The following is an 8,074-nucleotide window of genomic DNA, read 5'->3' as shown; positions in this document are numbered from 1 at the left end:
GGCCCGCCCCGGCCCGCCTCGCCCCGCCCCGCCTAGCCTCGCCGGCTCCGCTCCGCCCCGCCCCGGCCCCGCCCCGCTGGCTTCCCGGCGCCCTGCCATTGGCCGAAGCGCCCTCACGTGCCCTAACGCGCTCCGCCGCGGCCCCGCCCCTGCGCGCGGCCCCGGGCCCACCTCCCTCCCACGCAGAGCTCCGGCTCCCCGGGCCTCCTCAGCGGTCCCGGGGCGCGGCGGCGAGGGGCCGACCGGGAGAGCCGAGCTCAGTCTCGGAAGGCGGCGTGGGGTTGCAATGACGGCTGCTTGCCGGCACACGCGGCGCAGGTGCGGGACGGAGAGAGCAGGAGACAAGTCAGGCGTGGAAAAGGCACGTCTGAAACGGATAGCAACAACTTCTACAGCTGGCGGGACGTGGGCCCAGCGCGACCCGCAGCCTCCCGGCCTCGCCCCCTCGCCGGCGGCGCTCGCCAGGCTCAAAGGCGACCGCGCGCCGGCGCACAGTACCGGCTGAGGGGGGCCGGGGCCGCGCGAGCGGCGGTTTCGCTGGGCCGCACTGGGCCCCGCCCCCGGAGCCCAGGCCCGCCCCGGCCGGGGGCCCCGCCCCCGGGGTCCCCGCATTTGGCCCTGCCCCCGAGGCCCCGCCCCGCGGGTCGCGCTGCAGCTGCGCCAATGGGATTTTATTTTATTCTTCAATTTGGCTTGATCATAAACCACGTGAGGAAACCTCTGCATTGTGACCAGGGGGTCACGTGATTTATTTCACCTCGCTAACAGCTCAGGGAAAATGAGTTTTCCAAAGGAAGAAGGGTAACTTTTTGATCTGCTACTTCCGCAGTCTGTCTGATGGCAGAAACTATGGGAGACCATTAATGACGGGCATGGCGACTGCAGAAATGCGTTAGGTGATAAGACTCGAGGAGTGGACGGGTTTCACGTGTGACAAGCGTTGGTGCCTCACCCGTGATGATGGAGGGGCTGGATCTTAAGCGGGCACTTAGAAATCATTGCCTTCTCTTGGGCACCCGGTTTTCGCTCTTGAAAGTTGCGAGGCAAAGCATTTTGGGTTATTCTGTTCTGCTCTGCGACGGGAAAGCTAAAAGAAGAAGAAGAAAAGATCTAAAGTGAGGATTGCCGTGGGAGGTCCTGAAAGTTCTGCCTGCAGGTGTCTGCATGCACGCCTTCAGGCGAGTATCAGCAGGTAAACTGCACGGCCTCCAACAGCTATTTGTGCAGAAGAAACGGTTTTAAGTGGGTTAATAGTTTATACGAAACAAATAGTTAAGAAAAAGGGGGGGTGAAAATGCCCTCCCCCCATTAATTACGTTTCATTTTTAAAATAAAATATATGCTATCAATTTAACAAACCCAGTATACATCCATATCAAAAAGGAGTCGTTCTGGAACTGTGACTTTATGACCATGAAGCTCTAAAGGGATAGAGGGACTTTTCTAAGACAAGTCTATGCCGCTGATACCCTTGTTACATAGACCCTGATGCAGTGTTGTTGCAGATCATTCATTCAACGGACTTTTGTCTGATGCCCACTGTGTGCAAGGCACAGGGCAAGGGATTCCACTGTGGACAAGGCACTGCCTTTGTCCACTAACACCACACATCCTTGAGGTGGAAACAGAAGAAAGCCAGCAATCAGAAGGATATGACATTCAACAAGTCCATGGGGACTGGGATGAGAGTGTCTGGCTCAGAAGCGCACAAGAGCCCTACACAGGAGTGTTTTGCTATGGCTAGAGATGAGAGCAAAGGGTCAGAGGCTCCCGACTCAGACTCTGGCTGGCCTTGCCAAGGAATTGACTTCTTTTTGAATGTGATTTGGGGTCCCTGAAGGATATTAAACTGGGGAGAGACATACATGTGCACGTGGAAGACATCTGTGGCAGGAATGTTGGGGATGGGGTAAAAGCAGGAGGTCAGGCGAGCAACGGGGATGGAGTTGTGGTCCAGGTGTGTGCCAGTGAGGTGTCTCTATGGCAGCAATAGGAGGAAGGGTCACAAATACCCAGGAGGTAGACTTGCTCAGTCGAATTGCTTAGTCTAAAGGCTAATGCCAATGTGTGTAGCTCAGGGAACACAGTGACACCTACCCTCCTCCCCTTTCCTCACCTCATTTCCACTGAAATGTCATTAACTAATTTCTTACCGAAGTTGGATCTATTTATTCATGCACTACACGTTTGCCTGCAGATTTGGCGTGGAGGCGTAGAGAGTAAATTTAAGTCAGCTTACATTGAAATGAAATACCCGTGTAGAGTGCTGACCACAGCAGCAAGTTTACCTGCCACCAAGTGGACAATGGTTTGATGAGTGGTGCTATTCAGTTCCAAGGACCCAAGGACACTCTCGAAATCACCACCTCAAGGCCCACGGGCCCACGGGCGCCCAGAGAGCTCTGTTAGATGAAGAAAAACCTCTTGCTTGGCTCTTGAAGAAGAGCTTTGACAAATGCCATGAGCCAGTCGATCCCACTAGCTAGGACTAAACCCCTCCCAGTCCTTCGGCACCATGTCTGGAGTCCTTCCCCTAAGAAACTAAAAGGTGAGCAATCTAGGAAGGTTCTGAAAACTGAAAGTTTCATAGGTTCTAAAATAATCTATGGAAGTCCTAAAAAATGTTCTAAATATTTCAATATATTTCATATCCAAGTATTAAAGGAAAAAGGAAACAACCCAAAATATAATTTCATTTTCATGTAAATGGGGGTGAAATACAGTCCCTTTCTTTTTCCCTCCCCAAAGCCCAAGTCCAATGGAAGCAAAAAGGACGGAAATAACCCAAGGTGGAGAGAGAAGAATACCCTAAGAGCATTAGAGATGCTGGATTAGGAGGTTTTGGAGCGAGGAGGGCATGTTCAGAGGCTGGCAGGCAGCAGGAAGCCTGCTGTAAGGCAAGTTGTTGCTAAGTGGGCACAGTGTGCTCAAGTGTCCAGTTTGAGTTCTTGTCCTAGGTTTTGGGTTATTGGTTCGAACAGGCAGGAAACAGATGGCTCAGCCAAGAAGGTCTAAGTGGAAATAAATTAATGAAAGATCTCTGTATAGAGGCATGCAGGTCTCAAGCAAATGGGAGACAGCAAAGCATGCTGGGGCTGACAGTCTGGGAGCTGTCTCCATTCCCACGCCTCACTCAAACCCTCTAAACCGATGGTTCTTAAATAGGGGTGATTTTGTTCCCCAGGAGACAGCTGGCAATGTTTAGACATATTTTTGGTTGTCACAGCTGGGTGGAGGGGTGCTTCTAGCCTCTAGTGGTTAGAAGCCAGGGATGCTGCGAAACATCTTATAGTGCACAGGGAAGCCCTCACAACAAAATCCTCCCGCCCCAAATGTCAACAGTGCCAAGGTGGAGAAACCCTGGTCGAAACCCACGTAAAACGGATATGATACAATCCACCCTTTCCCCTTTGTGGTTACTGTGAGTGCCTCAGAAGGTAATGGGTGTGAAAGCCAGAACTGTGTTTCGTTTAAGAAGAAATTGTCCTTCTGGATGGAACTCTACAATTTGCTGAATGCAACACACACACACACACACCCATCATCTTTCTGTCCTTCACAGAAAACCTGGAGAAAAAGAAAAGCTCAGCTGTGTCTTAGAAAGTTGAGAGGGGCACTTGGGTGGCTCAGTCGGTTAAGCATTCTGCCTTCAGCTCAGGTCATGATCCCAGGGTTCTAGGATCGAGTCCCGCATCGCACTCCCTGCTCAGCGGGGAGTCTGCTCCCTCTTCTTCTGCTCCTCCCCCTGCTTGCATGCACTCTTTCTCTCAAATAAATAAATTAAATTAAATAAAAAAAGATGAGAGCAACAGTCTGCTGTCATGAGCAGAATTCCAGGTAATGACCCTATCCTGGGACAACAGCGTGAACCGCCATTGGTGTTAGAGCTGAACGGTGGTTAAGACAACCTTTCCAAAAGTAATTCTGAATTGTGGTAAAGTACACATAATTTAAAATGTACCATGTGAACATTAAAATGTACAGTTCAGGGCTGTTAAGTATATTCACATAGTCACATCCAATTTTTTTTTTCATCTTGCAAAACTGAAACAACCCCTCATTTCCGGCTTCACCCAGCCCTGGAACCCACCCTTCTACTTTCCGACTCTATGGATGTGACAACTCTAAGTACCTCGTATAAGTGGAATCATACAGTATTTGTCCTTCTGCGTCTGGCTTATATCACTCGGCATAATATCCTCAAGGTTCATCCACATTGTAGCATGTGATAGAATTTCTTCCTTTTTAAGGCTGAATAATATTGCATCGTGTGGATAGACTACATTTTTATTTATCCCTCATCCTTTGATGAACATTTGGGTTGCTTCCACGTCTTCACTGTTGTGGATAATGTTGCTGTTGCTGTGAACATGGGTTTGCAAATATCTCTTTGAGATCCTGCTTTCAGTTCATTGGTATACAGCGAGAAGCAGTTGCTGGGTCATACGGTGATTCTATTTTTAATTTTTTACGTAACCATCCTGCTGTTCACCATAGTGGCTGCACCATTTTACGTTCCCATCAATAGCACACAAGGGTTCCAATTTCTCCAAATCCTCATCAACACTTGTTTTTTTTTTTTTGATAGTAGTCAACCTAAGTGGTAGGAGGTGATATCTCATTGTGGTTTTGATTTGCATTTCTCTAATTATTTGTGACATGGAGCATCTTTTTATATGTTTCTAGGCTATTTTTATATCCTCCTTGGAGAAATATCTAGTCGAATCCTTGGTCCATTTTTAAATTGGGTTGATTTTTTTTGTTGTTGAATTGTAGGAGTTCCTTACATATTCTGGGTATGAACCCCAAAATGATTCATAAGTATTTTCTCCCATTCTGTAGGTTGCCTTTCTACTCTGTTGATTGTGTTCTTTGATGCACGGAAGTTTTAAATTTTTCTGTCATCCATTTTTTTCTTTTGTTGCCTGTGTTTTTGGTGCTATGTCCAAGGAATCATTGACAATTCCAATGTCAGGAAGATTTTCTTCTATGTTTTTTTTTTTCCTGAGAGTTTTATAGCTTTAATTCATGTTTAGATCTTTGATCCATTTTGAGTTCTCATATGTGGTGTAAGATAAGGGTCCAATTTCATTATTTTGCATGTGGGTATCCAGTTTTCCCAAAACCATTTCTTGCAGAGACTGTCCTTTCCCCATGAATGGTCTTGGCACCCTTGTTGAAGACCATTTGACTGTCTGTGTGAGGGTTTATTTCAGGGCTTTCTATTCTATTCCACTGTCCTTTATGCCTGTCTTTATGCCAGCCTGCTGTTTTGATTCCTGCAGCTTTGCATAATGTTTTGGAACCAGGAAGTGTGAGGTCTCCAGCTTTGTTCCTCTTTTTCAAGATCACTTTGGCTATTCAGGATCTCTTGAGCTTCCACATGAATTTTAAGATGAATTTTTCTATTAAAAAAATTCCATTGGGGTTCTGATAGGGATTGCGTTAAATCTGTATATTGCTTTGGGTAGTTTTGATAACCTAAGAACATTAAGCTTCCCAATCCATGAACACAGGATGTCTTTCAATTTATTTGTGTTGCCTTTAATTTCTTTCAGCAATGTTTTGCAGTTTCTAGTGTATAAATCTTTTACCTCCTTGGTTAAGTTTTCGCTAAAGTATTTTATTCTTCTTGATGCTATTGTAAATGGAATTGTTTTCTTAATTTCCTTTCATGGATTGTTTGATTTTAGCCCATGTAAACACAACTGATTTTTATATGTTGATTTTTGTATCCTGCAACTTCACTGAATTCATTGATTAGTTTTTTTTTAAGATTTTATTTATTTATTTGACAGAGAGAGAGAGAGAGAGAGAGAGAGAGAGAGAGAAGGAACACAAGCAGGGAGAGGGAGAAGCAGGCTTCCCGCTGAGCAGAGAGCCCAATGTGGGGCTCGATCCCTGGACCCTGGGATCATGACCTGAGCCGAAGGCAGACGCTTAATGACCGAGCCACCCAGGCGTCCCCTCACTGATTAGTTTTAATGGTTTAAAAAAATGGAATCGTTAGGGTTTTCTACATATAAGATCGTGTTGTCTGCAGAGATAATTTTACTTTTTCCTTTCCAATTTGGATGCCCTTGTTTTCTTTTTCTTGCTTAGTTGTTCTGATTGGAACAAGTGCTGTGTTGAATAGAAGTGGCAAAAGCCATCATTCTTGTCTTCTTCCTGATCTTAAAGGGAAAACTTTCAGTTCACCATTGAGTATGAAGTGAAATATTTTATATACAGCCATTAGTATAATGAAGTAGTTTCCTTCTATTCTTAGTTTATTGAGTGTTTTTATCAAGGAGTATTAAATTTTGTCAAATGCTTTTTCTGTATCAATTGAGATGATCATGTGCTTTTCTCCTTCTATATTCTGTTAAGTGGTGTATTATATCAATTGATTTTTATACATTGAACCAGCTTTGCATTCCAGAAATAAATTCCAGTGGGTCATGGTGTATAGTCTCTTTAATGTGCTGCTGAAATCTTTTTGCTAGTATTTTGTTGAAAATTGTTGCATTGATATTCATCAGGGATATTGGTCTATAATTTTCTTTATTATAGTGAATTTGTCAGGCTTTGGTATCATGCTAGTTTCATAGGATGAGTTGGGAAGTGTTCTTTCCTCTTCAGTTTTTTTGGAAGAGTTCGAGGACTGGTGTTAATTCTTCTTTAAATGTTTGTAGGGCTTGCCAGTGAAGACATCTGGTCCTGGGCTTTCCTTTGTTGAGAGGTTTTTGGTTATTGACTCAATGAGACTGTCTTTTTAGAATGAATGTTTTAACTTTTGCAAAAAATTTCCCCTCCAGAGGACTAGTCCTTCACTTTCAAAGATTATGTACCTCCTATAACCATGCACTTTCCTCGGAAGATTGTTAGAACATGTTTTTGGAAGAGTAAACTCTGAAGTCATTACTTTATTGCTATATATGTTTTCTTCTTAAACAGGAAAAAACAAGCAAGCCTCAACAATATTCTCAACTTAACTTGGCATACAATGACTTTTGGCTTTTCTAGATATCAGATTTACTCAGAAGATAAAGAAGAGTTGCCACCATTTCAGGTGTGTAATAGGATGTAGAATGTGCAGCAGGCTTATAAAACCATGAGTTCTGACTCACAGTAGATGGATCTAGGACTAAGGACAGAGGGGTCTTTCATATGGTAAGTTCCTAGGTGGGAAGGTCTACAGGCCCTGGCAGCTGTGAATTCATGCGAACAACAGAGAATTGGTACAGAGGATCCCGAGTCTTACCACTTGCTGTTTGTACATCTTGTGCAAGTTTGCAGGGCTGAGTTTCTGGGGTCTCTTAGAGATGTGATAATCTGCGTACAAAGTCAGGTCAGAAAAAAAACAGACCCAGGATTCCGCTAACTGGGCTCAAGAAGCTCCTGGAGTCCTCAAGGGGGTTCCTCAGTGAACCTGTGGTGTGCCAAAACAGCACTAGCTTTGAAGTCAGAGCCATCTGCTTCATTCATTCATTCATTCATTCATTCATTCATTCATTCTTTACTGAGCCCTACTAGCTATGTCTTGTTCACTTAACCACGTGGGGCTCAGCTTCCTCATCAACTCAGTGGAGATTACAAATGCCTCCTTGAAGGGTGGGGGTGGGGGGGTGGGGGAAACAGGTGATGGGGATTAAGGAGAGGCCTTGTGATGAGCACTGGGTCGTGTATGGAAGTGCTGAATCACTATATTGTACACCTGAAACTAAAAACACCGTATGTCAACTAACTGGAATTAAAATAAAATTTATTTATTTATTTTTTGAAGATTTTATTTATTTGTTTGAGAGAGAGAGCACATGAGAGGGGGCAGGGGCAGAGGGAGAAGCGGACTCCCCCGCTGATCATCGGAGCCTGATGTGGGACTCGATCCTGACACTCTAGGATCATGACCTGAGCCGAAGGCAGTCACTTAACCAACTGAGCCACCCAGGCGCCCCTAAAATAAAAATTTTTAAAAATGCCCCCTTGAAGATCTTTGTAAGAGATGAGAAAAAATTTATATAAAGTTCCCAGCACGAGGTCTGGTCAGAACTGGCTTCATGGGTCTGTGACCTGTGTGGTCACCCCGGGCCAC

Source organism: Callorhinus ursinus, unplaced genomic scaffold, assembly GCF_003265705.2.
Source record: "Callorhinus ursinus isolate GAN/ISIS: 27379988/994484 unplaced genomic scaffold, GSC_fseal_2.0 scaffold8, whole genome shotgun sequence".
NCBI lineage: Eukaryota > Metazoa > Chordata > Mammalia > Carnivora > Otariidae > Callorhinus > Callorhinus ursinus.
The sequence above is the reverse complement of the archived record's forward strand: the minus strand, read 5'-3'. Positions refer to the sequence as shown.